We start from the raw sequence: 16,322 nt of genomic DNA, 5'->3' as shown, positions 1-16,322 counted from the left end.
GAAAAAAAAAACAGTAGTAGATATGCAAAAAATAGAGAGCAAGGAATCCAAATATATAAGTAAAGAAAACCAGCAAACTGCCAAAGGAGAGCAAGAGAGGAAAAGAAGAGAAGAACCATGAAAACAACCATAAAACAAGTAATAAATGGCAGTAAGTACATACTTATCAATAATTACTTTGAATGTAGATGAACTAAATGCTCTAATGCATCAAACCCATAGCTAATATCATAATGGTAAAAACTGAGATCCTTTCCACTAAGGTCAGGAACAAGACAGGGATGCCCACTCTTAACACTTTTATTCAGCATAGTACCAATCAGCAAAAAGAAACAAAAGGCATCCAAATTAGTAAGGAAGAAACAAAACTCACTATTTGCAGATAACATGATATTATATACAGAAAACCCTAAAGACTACCAAAAAACTACTAAAACTGATACATGAATTCAGTAGGTTGTAGGATACAAAATCAAAGCACAGAAACCTATTGCACTTCTATTCACTTATAATGAAGTAGCAGAAAGGAAATTAAGAAAACAACTCTACTTATAATCACACCAAAAATAATAAAATACCTAGGAATAAACTTAAACAGGGAGGTGAAAGACCTATACTCTAAAAACTGTAAAACACTGATGAAAGAACTTGGAACTGACACCAAACAAATGGAAAGATATTCCAAGCTCCTGGTTTGGAAGAACAAATGTTGTTCAAAGATACATACTACTTAAAGCAATCCACAGATTTAATGCAATCCCTATGAAAATTCCAAGAACGTTTTTCACAGAACTAGAACAAATAATCCTAAAATTTGTGGGAAAGCACAAATATCCCAAATAGCTGGAGCAATCTTGAAAAAGAACAAAAAAACTGGTGGCATCACAGTCCTAAAGTTCAAGATATCCTTCAAAACTGTAGAAACCAAAAAAGTATGGTACTGAAACAAAACAGACATAGAGATTAATAGAACAGAAAGCCCAGAAATAAAATCAGAATTATATTCCACTTAATCTTCAACAAAACAGGAAAAAATATCCAATGGGAAAAAGATAGTCTTTTCAATAAATGGTGTTGAGAAAACTGGACAGTTAACGCAAAAGAAAAAAAACTGGACTACTTTCTTATACCATACACAAAAACAAACTAAAAATGGATTAAGAATTTAAATATGAGACCTGAAACCATAAAAATCCCAGAAGAGAGCACAGGTACTAATTTCTCTGGCATTGGCTGTTGCACCAATGTCTCCTGAGGCAAAGGAAATGAGAGCAAAAATAACTATTGGGCATATACAAAAAACAAAAACAAAACAAAAAACAAACAAAAAAACTCTTGCAGAGTAAATAATAAAACTAAAAGACAACATATTGAATGGGAGAAGATATTTGCAAATGACATATCTGATAAAGGGTTAATATCCAAAATATTTAAAGAATTTATACAACTCATCATCAAAAAACCTCAAGTAATACAATCTAAAAATGGGCAGAAGACATGAACAAATGTTTCTCTCTTTAAAGATGATACAGATAGTCAGCAGACACATGAAAAGTTACTCAACATCCTTAATTATTGGGGACATGAAAATCAGAACTATAATGAGATATGACCTCAAACCTCTCAGAATAACTAAAATAAAAAAGAGAAAAAATGCTAAGTGTTGTCAAGGATGTGTGCACTCCCATGCACAGTGGTGGAAATGCAGACTCATGAGGCCACTGTGGAAAACAGTATGACAGTTCCTCAAAAAATTAAAACTTGACTCCTATATGATCCAGTACTCCACTACTGGGTACTTAGTCAATGTTTAGAGTAGAAAAACACTAATTTGAAAAGACGGATATACCCTATATTTACTGCAGCATTATTTACAGTAGCCAAATGACAGAAGCAGCACATGTGTTCATCGATAGATGAATGGAGGAAGAAGGAGTGGTACATATATAAATGGAATATTATGTACACACAAAAATGATGAGGTCTTGCTATTCACAACAATATGGATGGAGCTAGAGAGTGTAATGCTAAGTGAAATAAGTCAGAGAAATACAAATACTGTATGATTTCACTCATATGTGGAATTTAAGAAATAAAACAAGCAAACAAAGAAAAAAGAGATAAGCCAAGAAAGAGACTCTTAACTCTAGAGAACAAACTGATGGTTACCAGAGGGGGGCGTGGGCAGAGGAATGTGTAAAATAGGCAGAGAGGATCAGAAGTATACTTATCAACATGAGCACTGAGTAATGTATGGATTGTTGAGTAACTATATTGCATACCTGAAAATAATATAACACTGTATGTTAGCTATATTAGAATCAAAATCAAAAGGGAAAAAAAAGTATAGTTTATATTATACTGTTGTCTCTCTTTTTAAATATTTTATTTATTTATTTGACAGACATAGATCACAAGTAGGCAGAGAGGCAGGCAGAGAGAGAGAGGAAGGGAAGCAGGCTCCCTGCTGAGCAGAGAGCCCGATGCATGTGGGGCTTGATTCCAGGACCCAGGTGCCCCTATAGTGTTGTATCTTAAGTGCACCATAGTATTATGTCTTAAAATAACAATGTACATGCCTTAGTTTAAAATACTTTATTGCTAAATATGTGCTAATCACCATATAAGATTTCAGTAAGTAGTTATCTTTTTTCTGGTGGAGGGTCTTATCTTTTTTTTTTTTATAACAATCAAAATTAATGGAAGTTTATTTTATTTTATTTATTTATTTTTTAATTTTTTAGGGAGGGTCTTATCTTGATGTTCATGGCAGCTGACTGATTAAGGTGGTGGTTACTCAGATTTGGAGCGACTGTGGCAATTACTTAAAACACAACAAAACTAAAATGTAATATACAAATTTGGAGAAGATATTTGCAAATGTCTTATCAGATAAAGGGCTAGTATCCAAAGTCTATAAAAACTTATCAAACAACACCCAAAAAACAAAAATTCCTGTTAAGTAATGGGCAGAAGGTATGACAGACATTTCTCCAAAGAAGACATTCAAATGGCCAACAGACACATGGAAAACTTCTCAACTTCACTCATCATCAGGGAAATACAAATCAAATACAAACCAGCTCATACCCATCAGAATGGCTGAAATGAACAACACAGGAAACAGCAGATGTTGGTGAGGATGTAGAGAAGGGGAAACCCTCTTACACTGTTGTTCGGAATGCAAATTGGTGCAGTCACTCTGAAGAACTATGGAGGTTCCTCAAAAAGTTAAAAATAGACCTAAAAATAGACGGTGTAGGTCTGACCCAGCAATTGCACTACTATGTATTTATTCAAAGGAAACAAACATAATGATTTGAAGGGACACATGCACCCCAGTGTTTATAGCAGCAATGCCCATAATAGCCAACTTATGGGAAGAGCCCAGATGTCCATCAATAGATGGATAGATAAAGAAGATGTGGTGTGCACGCGCGCACACGTGCGTGTGTGTGTGTGTGTGTGCAACTGAATATTACTCAGCTATCAAAAAGAATGAAATTTTGCCATTTGCAACAATGTGGATGCAACTAAAGTGTATTATGATAAATGCAATAAGTCAGTCAGAGAAAGACAAATACCATATGATTTCACTGATATGTGGATTCAAGAAATGAAACAGATGAACATAGGGGGAGGAAGAAAAAAAGAGGGGGAGGCAAACCATAAGAGAACAAACTAAGGAAGTGTTGCTGGAGGGGGGGGGTGGAGGGATGGGAGTAACTGGGTGATGGGCATTAAGGAGGGCATGGGATGTAATGAACACTGGGTGTTGTTACAACTGATGAATCACCAAATTCTACCTCTGAAACTAATAATATAGGATATGTTAATTAAGTTGAATTTAAATTAAAAAAATTAAAAATACAGCAATAGTAAATTTTGTTACTTTCATTGACACTTCTTTTTGGAAACAATTCCTCTATAGCACGGAATGCTGTTTAACAGATTTTTACCCACAGTAGAACTTCTTTTAAAATTGGAATCCATCCTCTCAAACCCTACAACTGCTTTGGAAACTAAATTTATGTAATATTCCAAATCCTTGTTGTCATTTCAACAACTTTCACAGCATCTTGACCAGGAGTAGTTTCCATCCCAAGGAACTGCTTTCTTTGCTCATCTGTAAGAAGTAACTCTTCATTTGTCAAAGTTTTATCATTTTATCAGTATCAGTTCTAGTTTTCTATTTCCACCACATCTGCCGTTATTTTTTGTCTACTGAAGTCTTGAACTTTCAATTTGTAAAAATGCAGTATCTGTGAAATGCAATAGAGCATAGTTCAATAAAACTGATATGGCTGTAATAGGTAAGGAGAGTGATTCAGTAATCAAAAACTTCCTAACAAAGAACACTAGAATAGGACCAGATGGTTTTGCTGGTAAATTCTACCACATTTAAAGAAGAAGAAGAAAAAAATGCCAGTCCATTATAGTCTTCCAAAATACTGAAGGGGAGGGAATACTTCCAAACTCACTTTATGAGGCTAATACTACTTTGATAACCAAAGTTAGACAAGGACACAGCAAGAAAAGAAAAATGACAAAAAAGTATCCCTGATGAAAATAAATGTGAATATCCTCAACAAAATCTAGTAAACCAAATTCAAACAGCACATCAAAAGGATTATATAACATGATCAAGTGGGATTTATCCCTAGAATGCAAGATCGGTTTGATATATGCAAATTAGTAACTATGATCCACCGCTATAATAGAATAAAAACTAAAAACCAAATGATAATCTCAATAAATGTAGGAAAGCGTTTGACAAAATTCAACACCCTTTCATGATTAAAATTCTCAACAAATTCAATTACACAAAATCAATATATTCAGGAGGTACTATACTGTATTGTGCATGTAGCTACCATTACAATATTGTATACTTAAAATGTACTAAGAGGGTGAATTTATGTGAACTGTACTTATCACATAAACAGAAAAAAAATAATAATAAAAGAGCTAGGAAGAAACTTTGGGAAGTGACAACTCTGTTTAAAACTTGCTGGTACTGATGGTTTCATGGGTGTATTATACTTATTTCCAAACTCAAAGAGTCATTACATTAAATACATGACAATCATAACTTAATGCAGTGGTTTAAAATTTTTCAATCAATATTATATACCACATAAAAAATAAATAAATGCACATAATCATCAAAATAGATAAAAAAAAATCCAATACTTACTCTTTAAAAAAAAAAAAAAAAGGAATTCCCAGGTGACTCAGTCAGTTAAACGCCTGCCTTAGGCTGGGGTCATGATCCTAGGGTCCTGGGACTGAGTCTTACATCTGGTCTCCCTGCTCAGCAGGGAAGCCTGCTCCCTCTCCCTCTGTCTGCCAGTCACTCCCTCTGCTTGTTCTCTCTTTGTCTGACAAATAAACAAATCTTTTAAAAAATGGATAGCACAGAAAAATAAGACTAGAAAGAAACCTCTATCTCATGGAAAGCATTTCAAAAAATCTTCCAGCTAACAGTACTTACTGGTGTGAAACTAAACACTTCCCCCCTCTAAATGAGAAGATAGCCAAGTCTTCACTTCTAGTCACCATCTTAATGAAGGTCCATACCAATGTAAAAGGCAATACTGAGAAGTTGGGACAAAATGAATATATTTATATAGACAACATGACTGTTTCACAGAAAGTCTTCAGGAATATATAAAAAATTAGAATTACTTAATAAATATACTAAGGTTTCCAAATTAAAACCAGAATCACTCTTATATACTAGCAACAAACATTTAGAAACATATTTCATAATACATTTTAGAACTATTTCTGCAAATACATAACACAATGAATTTAATGTAAACAATGCAGAGAGAAATTATGAGGATCTCAATTAAAAAAAAAAAGAAAAAAAAGAAAGAAAGAAAGTGCTGGCACAAGCTCCAGTTTCAGTCCTTATCTGAAATAAGTGGAGTGGGGCATCTGCTGGTGTTCTCTAGATCCCGATTTTAACTTAAAAACATGGTAAAGTGGCAAACAGGGGGTAGTGATTGGAGTCTGTTCCTGGGTCTTGGTAATACAGACTATAAATACTTTGGACCCTTCACCAGATGCTAAAAATGCAAACTACACTTGGTCGTCCTGGAACCCTATAATTAGGAGAAAGGGTTAAAATTGGAAAAATCTCTGTAGCATCCAAATGGATTTGATTCTGCTGTACTAAGTGAAATATAAGTTATAAGTAGGAAAGATTAACTTAAAATGCTATTAAATGTATTTACAACAACAACAACAAAAAAGAGACTCAATATTATTAGATGAAAACCTTCTGGAAGTTAAAATACAGATTAATAATAAAAATAAAACTGATATTTTTTCATTTTTGTAGAAAATGACAAAAGTATATTCTAAGAAGAAATATGGAGAACATATGATACCTGATTTCAAGAATGATTATAAAAGTATGGAAATCAAGGTGCCTGGGTGGCTCAGATTGTTAAGACTTTGCCTTTGGCTCCAGTCATGATCTCCAGGTCCAGGGATTGAGCCCCATGTTGGACTCCCTGCTTGCCAGGCGTCTGCCTCTCACTCTCCCTCTGTCTCTCTCCCTGTTTGTGCACTCTCTGTCTCTGAAATGTATTTCTGTATTTCTGTATTTCTCTGAAATGAATAATGAAAAAAAATTTTAAATTAAAGCTATGGAAATCCATAAAAGGTCTTATAAGGATCAATGCAAATCAATGGAAAGAAATGCAGAGTTTAGGGGGAAAAAGGTGCTGAAATAATTGGATTAGCTTGTGGGAAAAAATTTCAACTTTATTCTCTGTAGCATATACAGATATTATTTTGTTTTATCTTATTCTATTTTATCTTATGTTACTTTCATTTTTTTATTTTTTAAACTTTTTTTAAATTTAAATTCCAGTTAGTTAACATGTAGTGTAATATTAGTTTCAGATGTAGAATTTAATGATTCATCATTTACGTAAAACACCCAGTGTGCACTCCTTAATACCCATCACCCATTTAACCCATACCCTGTGCACCTCTCCTCTGGTAACTATCAGTTTATTCTTTATAGTTAATAGTCTCTTATGGTTTGCCTCCAGATTTCTTTTCTTTATTTCTTTCTTTTTATTTTTTCTTTTGCTTCTTCCCCCTATGTTCATTTTATTTCTTAAATTCCACATATGAGTGAAATTATATAGTATTTGTCTTTCTCTGTCTTATTTCACCTTGCATAATACTTGCTAGGCCCATCCACATTGTTGCAAATAGCAAGATTTCATACTTTTTTATGGTTAAGTAATATCGCATTGTGTGTGTATATATATATAGTGTATATATACACAATATATATATTGTGTATATATATATTTTGTGTATATATATATACACAATGAAGTATATATAAATATATATATAATTGAGGTATATATAAAATATATATAAAAAATATATATAAATGAAGTATATATAAATATATATATAAATACAATGAATTGTATTTCATTGTATATATATACACAATGAATGTATACATATATATACAATGAATGTGTATATATATACAATGAAATACAATATGTATATATATACACAATATATATACAATTGTATATATATACAATGTTTATATACAAAGAAGAGGAGATATATATATATCTATATATATATAGATATATATATATCTCCTCTTCTTTGTCCATTCATCAGTTGATGGACATTTGAGCTGTTTCCATAGTATGGCTATTGTTGACACTATTTTTTTTTAAAGATTTTATTTATTTATTTGACAGAGATCACAAGTAGGCAGAGACGCAAGCAGAATGAGTGAGAGGGAAGCAGGCTCCCCGCCGAGCAGAGAGCCCGATGTGGGACTCGATCCCAGGACCCTGAGATCATGACCCGAGCCGAAGGCAGCGGCTTAAACCACTGAGCCCCCCCAGGTACCCCTGTTGACACTATTTTAAATAAATCATAGATTGCAAGTTAAAAGCTAAACCTACAAAAAATTTAAAAAGTAAATGTGGATTTTGAAAATATCCTCGCCAGTTTAGAAGAGGCAAGAATTTTCTGAGATGACATATATAACAGCAACCACAAAAAAAAAAAAAAAGATAAATTGTCTTCTTCAGAATTTTTTTTTAAAGATTTATTTATTCGACATAGAGAGAGAGAGAGCGCACAGACAGAGAGAGCAGGAGGTAGAGGGAGAGGGAGAAGCAGGCTCTTGCTGAGCAGAGAGCCCGAGGTGGGGGTCTATTCCAGGACCCTGGGTTCATGACCTGAGCTGAAGTCAGATACTTAACTGCCTGAGCCACCAAGGCACCCCTTCTTTATATTTTTTTTAAAGAGAAGAAAAGGCAGTAAATCCAAAGAAACATTAATGAAATAAAAAGACAAGCCACATACCCTCCCCAATGTCCATAATCCCACCCCCTTCTCCCAAACCCCCTCCCCCCGGCAACCCTCAGTTTGTTTTGTGAGATTAAGAGTCACTTATGGTTTGTCTCCCTCCCAATCCCATCTTGTTTCATTTATTCTTCTTCTACCCACTTAAGCCTCGATGTGATTTGGTGAGTGCTGTGAAGTGTGTAAACCTGGTGATTCACAGACCTGTACCCCTGGGGATAAAAATATATGTTTATAAAAAATAAAAAATTTAATAAAAAAAAAAAAAAGACAAGCCACAAACTGGGAGAAAAATTACTCCCAGTGCATATATCTGACAGAGGATTTCTATCCAAAGTATAAAAGAACTCTTGCAATTCAATATGAAGGTAATTGTGAGAAGAAGAGGGTAGCAAGGGAATTGAACAAATATTTTGACATCTACCAATCAAAGAAAATGACACTTCCAAAAGAAATATGAAAATGACAAATAAGCACAATAAAATATTTTCAAAACCATAAATATAATTACAATTATAGTTTTTTATTAGAGAGAGACAGCGAGAGCAGGAACACAAGCAAGGGAGTGGGAGAGAGAGAAGCAGGGAGCCCAATGTGGGGCTAGATGTGGGGCTCAATCCCAGTACCATGGGATCATGACCTGAGCCAAAGGCAGATGCTTAATGACTGAGCCACCCGGGTGTCCCTATAGTTACAATTAAATTTAAAGATTAGTCACCACTTTACATAGACCTGGATGGGTAAAATTAGAAAGACTAATAACAAAAATTGATGCAAGTTTGGAGCAACTGTTAACTCTTGTATACTAAAGGTACAGACATTTGGAAAAGTTTGGTAGTTTCATGTAAAATTAAATGATAAACTAACTCTCTTTTCCTCTCTCTCTTCTCTCCCTCATTTGATTCTGTTATTTAGATGCACTAGGGAGAATTTGCTACACATCATCTGTTTCGTGTCTGTTTAATCTAGAAAATTTGACTTGAAAGGAACTACCCTTATGCCTAAAAGGGAATCTTACTTAGGATCAAATTTTGAGCAACTAAGCTCTGCTTTTGATTACCTAAGTAGGAAAGAGTTAGGTCCCCATTTCATGTGACAGTATATTAGAGATCGGTTGCCATTATGTCAAAGGTTCAAACTAAGCCAGATATTTTTGAGAGCTTTGAATCATTGGAATTGCAAGAAAATGAAAGCAAACAGATGTAATTACACTTTTGAGTGATTGGCTTTTGAAAACACCTTTTCCAATATAAAGTATTGACCCCTTGAATAAACAGACTCTATTAAACAATTCTATTAAACATTTAAAACTTTCAATTATGGTCCTAATGGGTTATGTTGTTATGTCAATATTATAAATATCTTATGTTTGGGTTCAATGGCATATATGTAGGTTCAATACTAATTTCCACATTTTTATTCTACACTCATTCAGGTCCTTTACTATTATTTTCAGCAGTGAAGTTTTTACATCTCAGATAGAAAGGCATATATTCATGTTCCAAACCTGTTAATAAAGGAATTTTTAAATGAACTATTCAGGCAGAAAAAAAAAATGGTGCCTCTAAGTTTCAGGATACAATTTAGGTTCTAGTGTAAATACTTACTGTGAAGGTAAAATGAAAATAGCTGTTTTAAATTTTTTTTAATTTGATTTAACTTAAAGATATTGAACAATATAATATCAACAATATAATAGTCAAAGCTTTGTTTCACTTTATGGTTTACTTTTCAAATATTAAAATCTGTTTCCTTATTCTGCAAAGAAAACACAAAAATTATTTAGCAAGAGTATTGAAATTAAATAAATGAAGTGCTAAGAATTAGTCTAAATAATTTTACTGGGAGACAATAGGACTGTTGTTTAGAGTTAAGACAAATCTGTACAGAAATCCTGGGTTTTTCATTTAAATACTAGAAAAATTTATTTTTACCCATGTCTTAGGGAATTCATCTGTAGCATGAGGATAGAGAATTATTCTTTAAGGTTATTGTCAAATATATCTTGAAGAAAATAAATGTGTAATGCTTAGCACAACTTCTGACATGGCACAGGAGCTGGATAAATGGTAAATGTGAGGAATAGGCCAGTGGTACTACTAAAGAAATAATAATAGTAGCAATGGTACTAATACACTGTATTGCTTTGCCTAAGTTGTAAACATGCAACTAGAACTTAAGAAAATCTTGTCATATCTAATATTTGTGTTATTGTTCATGTTGCTTTTTATTCTTTTTTTTTAATTTTTTATTTTTTATAAACATATATTTTTATCCCCAGGGGTACAGGTCTGTGAATCACCAGGTTTACACACTTCACAGCACTCACCAAAGCACATACCCTCCCCAATGTCCATAATCCCACCCCCTTCTCCCAAACCCCCTCCCCCCAGCAACCCTCAGTTTGTTTTGTTTTTATTCTTTTTTTAAAAAATATTTTATTTATTTGTTTTGAGAGAGAGACTGCATGTGCCAGAGAGTGCAGGGAATGGGGGGTGAGGGGCAAACGGAGAGGGAGGATCAGTCTCCAGGCTGAGGAGGAAGCCCGATGAGCTAGATCCCAGGACTCTGAGATCATGACCTGAGACTTAGGCAGGAGCCCAACCAACTGAGCCACCGAGGCGCCCCAACTGCATTCTATTCTTAAAACCTCTTTTCCAATCCCTCCAATATTCTATTAAGTCATAAAATGTCACTGCTCTTCAGCAAAATTCTCACGATCAAATAAAAGGTTTTTCAGTTCACGCTAAACATTTCTCTTATCGAAACTTCCATCCCCTTTTGCTTATAGCTACATGCAGATATGCCCACCTTGTTTATAAGATTATAAACATTCTCACTGGAAATTAATATTGAGTCCAAACATATACTATTGGAATTTTATAATATTGACATAACACAACAAACTATTAGGAGCATAACTGAAATTTTGAAACACCTAGATTCATTTGACAGAATCTGCTTATTCAACGGGTCGATACTTTATATTGGAAAAAGTGTTTTCAAAAACCAATCACTCAAAAGTGTAATTTAGTCTGTATGCATTCATTCTCTTACGATTGCAATGATTCAAAACTTTCGAAAATATCTGGTTTCGTTTGAACCTTCCAGATAATGGCAAACAATCTTTAATATACTGTCACTGACATGAAATAAGGACCTAACTCTTCTCTCCCAATAGAATACAGGTTCAGATACCTGTATATCCCTTTTCAAATGAGAGGAAAGAGATCTCATCTGCAGCTCCAGGTACAGATGCTGCTTTGTTTTAGCCAATTAGTCTTCAGCAAGCCACGAATGACTGCTGAAGCTTCAACAGCGGGGGGGGAAATGTGGCTTATCTAGGTCCAGATTAAAGGAAAAATTTGTATTTACAAGTTTGAGCAAAATGTCTTTCTCCCTCATTCCCTCCTGTCTCCCATTGTTTGATGAGAAAAAAGAAGAATTCATTCCACCCACCGCTGTTGCCTCTCTCATGGTCATGAGGAAAGATCAGGAGGACCACTCGGTCTGAGTTGGTTTTGTAGAGCTGGGAGAATGACTAAATCTGACCCCTCATTACATCAACAAGTCACTGATCACACAATGCCAACATCCACTCTTACCTTTGGACTGGTAAAATAATAAATTTCTGTTTTCTTTTCTTTTCCTTTACTTTTTTGTGTCAGAAAATTTGTGTCATGATTTTAAGTTATTTCAACTAAAAGCATTGTTCCAGAGACAGGCAAAAATTAATATTATCATTTGCTAGAAGAGAATAGAATGCCCCCCCATCTTAACTAGAATTGTATTTCCTTTTCTCACTACAAAAATCTATGGTGAGGCAGTTTAGGGAAGTTCTATGGTTATCATTAATGATTCACTTCTGTCTATTCGCTGCTCCATCTTCATCGTGTGATTTCTGTCCTAGAGATCAATTTCTGTCCTATAGATCAATTTCTGTCCTATAGATCATGTGATGATCTGAGCAAGGTGCAGGAGGTCTGCAAATCAACACACATTCCAGGTCACAGTTTAGCAGAAGCAGGTAAGGAAACATGGGCAAAACTCACAGTTGTATTAGCCTTTTAGACAGACTTTCCTTAGGTCTACTAATATACATACTTGATTGGCTAGTAGTTGATAACTAGCTGTAAAGGAGAATAGGAAATGTTGTCTTTATGCTGGACATTATTCCTCTCAACTAAATAATGTAGTACTTTCACTAAAAAAGAAAAAGAAATGACTATTGGGGGACAACTCTGCATAGAGATGAAGATAATGAAATTTTAGAACAATGGTTCCTAACATTTTGGTTTTGATCACCAGAAACATTTTTTAATAGTTTGATAACCCCCAAAATGACATAAATACCTACTGATATTGGGGACAAATTAATTTATGAGTACTTCTGAGTAAGTGCTCTATTCTTCAAGCATTTGAAATCATCAATGTAGTCATTCAATACACTAAAAAGAAGGCATCAATATTCCACTATATTGGTAATGTTAAAAAAAAAGATAATGGTTTAATGAATATTGATTAAGCTAAATAATAATTATATACACAAAGGAAAAATATACTTTGTATGGTAAGACACCCTTTGACCCTTTGTAATAAAGCACATTACAATATAATGTTGTAGAAAAGCAGCCAGGGCAGAGACCATGATATTCCACTTCTTTAAATTATCTTTATTGGAAAGAATTTTAAAAATTAAGAAGAAATTTGATATCTGGAAATATTTTTAATATGCCTGAGCTATAATCTTTCTAATTCAAGCTCTAAACATTATCAGTAGTTTCATAAGGCTTTAGCCTTGCAATATGATTTTAGTAATAGCTGGCCCCAGGACACATACTGGAAATAAATCCTGATTATCTTACAACTATAACATTTATTCACATTGCATTGATTTACATATTTTAAGAACAAAAATACTATATTTCCATGTATTTACTACCACTGAGTTTTTCTAAAGAAATTTATTTTACATTGCTACAAAAATTCAGACTTCTACTTCATCAGCCAGAATTTAAATATTATTAAATAAACTAATTAAGCAGTCTTACCAACAAAATTTTCTTCAAGTAAAGGAAAAGCTAGTAGTCTTGACCAGTAAAATTATTATCATCTAAGAAAACAACAGCTTTTGTTTGACTAGCATCTTTGAACCAATGTCTTGTTAATCTTGACCACATGGCAAAGATGGGGAAGTGAATATTCTCTTCTCTTGAGAGATGAAGTTTGTGGGGCACCTGGGAGGCTCAGCCATTAAGTGTCTGCCTTCACCTTGGGTCATGATCCCAGGGTCCTGGGGTCAAGCCCTACATCAGGCTTCCTGCTCAGCCGGAAGCCTGCTTCTCACTCTCCCACTCTTCCTGCTCATGTTCCCTCTCTTACTGTCTCTCTCTGTGTCAAATAAAATCTTAAAAAAAAAAAAAAGTTTGTGAACTTTGCATGTTGCCCTCAATTGATTCAGCTCATTATTTTCTCCTGTAATTTGAATTTCTACATGCAACTGGAATCTGACTGTCAAAATGCCAGGCACAATACATTTGTCTCAAAAGAGGTACAATAATAGAGCATTTGAAATTTTCAAGGAGGGGAGATGCAATAGTATATATTTAAGGAACTTAACTCTTTTCCTAGATAAGAAAATTATTTTTGATTTGTTTTCTAGATAGATCAAGGACAATAAAAATTAAATTGTATGTCCTAGGACCCATAGTAATTCTGATAATTAGAAAACACTTTCAGGGTTTGAAAAGAGAAAGTGTGTTGCAAAGAGAACCACTTATAGATTTAAATCTTGTCTAAATATCAAAAATTAAATGAAATACATCTCTCCTTGTTAAAGTCTCTCAACCCCAACTCTTTCTCTGCATTTTCTTGAAAAACACTTGAGTTTACACTACTGTTAAGTTTTTCATTTTTGAATAATCTCTACACCCAGTGTGGGACTGGAACTCACAATCTCAAGATCAAGAGTGGCACACTCCACTGACTAAGATAGCCAGACGCCCCACTACTATCAAGTTTTACTGAAGTTATGTAGCAAATCCTGAACTTGACTTACCTAAAGCTCTTCTTCTACTTAAAATCCACTCCGTCTCTAGGGAGAAGCATAATCTCTTTCTAAAACTTCAGTGGTTTCACTATTCAGAAGGAAGTCTAAACTGACATACTACCAGACTGGCCCTGACTATACCTTCAATCTCTTCCCCACATTTCACTCTAGAAATACCAAAGTGCTTTTAATATCTATATTGCCCTGTACTCTCTCAAAATTGGGGCATCTTGCACAGGTGCCTGGATAGCACGCAGGTTGAGTGTCTCACTCTTTGTTTTTGGCTCAGGTCATGATCTCATGGTCATGAAATGGAGCTCCCCATCCAAATCTGTGCTCAACATAGAATCTGTTTGAGATTCTTTCTCCCTCTCCTTTTGCCCCTCCCCTATCTCCTACCATTGCTCTCATTCTAAAATAAGTAAGTTAATTAAAAAAAAAAATTCATTTTGTTTCCATTGCCTGTAACCACAGGGCTTATTGGACTAACTTATGAGGATTGGGCATTTATAAAACTATTTTGTATAATGAATCAAAGAATGACTTTTTTCATCTGTAAGCTTGATTTCAAAGGAGGAATCATCTGTAAATTTGCATCCACAGTATATTTGAGAGTCTAGACCTTGAGATATTTTCTTCTTCCCATACGTTTCAAGATTTAATCCAAAAGTAAAAACATCAAAGCAAAATTAAGGGATTATATAGACATTACCTGTAAATGTCTACTTGTTTATTTCTGTTTTGTTTTATTTTTTTTTAAGATTTTATTTATTTATTCGACAGACAGAGATCACAAGTAGGCAGAGAGACAGGCAGAGTGAGAGAGAGAGAGGAGGAAGCAGGCTTCCTGCTAAGCAGAGAGCCCGATGTGGGGCTCGATCCCAGGAATCTGGGATCATGACCAAAGCCGATGGCAGAGGCTTTAAATCACTGAGCCACCCAGGTGCCCCCCCCCATTTTTGTTTTAGAAAAAAAGGAGAGAAGATGGGGAGGGGCAGAGGAAGAGGGAGAGAGGAAATCCATGCCCAGCATGGAACTAACTCAGGGCTTGATCTCACAATCCTGAGATCATGATCTGAGCTGAAATCAAAAGTCTGAGCTTTAACCACCTGAGCCACACAGACGCCCAGATGTCTAATTGGTTTAATTGGCTGCCAATAGTATCCCAGTTTTACTGTGTCACCACAAGGTCCTGATGACCCAGTGGGAGGGCATCAGTAGATAAGAAATCCAGGTGACCTATGCCATAAGTGGTTTACTCCTAGCTTTACAAAAATACTGTTCTCACAAAAGTCATATTGGAGATTACAAACCGTCTTAGACTTGTGCAAACCTTTAGTCCTTTAGACAGAAGCCTCAACGCTAGGTGGTACGTATAATAACCAGAGGAAGATAGTTGAGTTCTGCAATAAAGGACCATCCCTGACAACACTACCAATAATAACAAAACTGTTTTTAGTGTCTTTTCTTCCTCTCTTCAGTTATAGCTTAAAGTCAAGGAATTCGTGCAGCAGTACATATTTCCACAGAGTCTCAGTCTTAGTTATACTTTTAATTGCTTATATACCCACACATACATATACCCAATTTTTTCCCTGTTTCTTGGGTAATTTAAAAACTTAATTTCTCCCATCATTTTACTACAGAACAATGAAGTGCTTCTTAGACATAAAATTTTGGAAATCACTACCTGGACTAATATAGACAGCAAAGCAAGACAAAACACAAACATAAAAACAAAAATTTAAGACAATTAGCTTCGCATAGCACTTTTTTCTTTAAGTAATGATATGTTTAAACTGCACATCACCTCATTGTTTCATCTTCATTTGTTAGCTAAAATTTAATTGAGTGTAGACATGTGTAATTTAAAACTTTGAACAATCTACATGTGTAC

Source organism: Mustela putorius, unplaced genomic scaffold (genome assembly GCF_011764305.1).
Source record: "Mustela putorius furo isolate JIRA1106 unplaced genomic scaffold, ASM1176430v1.1 tig00003846_pilon_pilon_pilon, whole genome shotgun sequence".
NCBI classification, from domain to species: domain Eukaryota; kingdom Metazoa; phylum Chordata; class Mammalia; order Carnivora; family Mustelidae; genus Mustela; species Mustela putorius.
Note: the sequence above shows the minus strand (reverse complement) of the source record.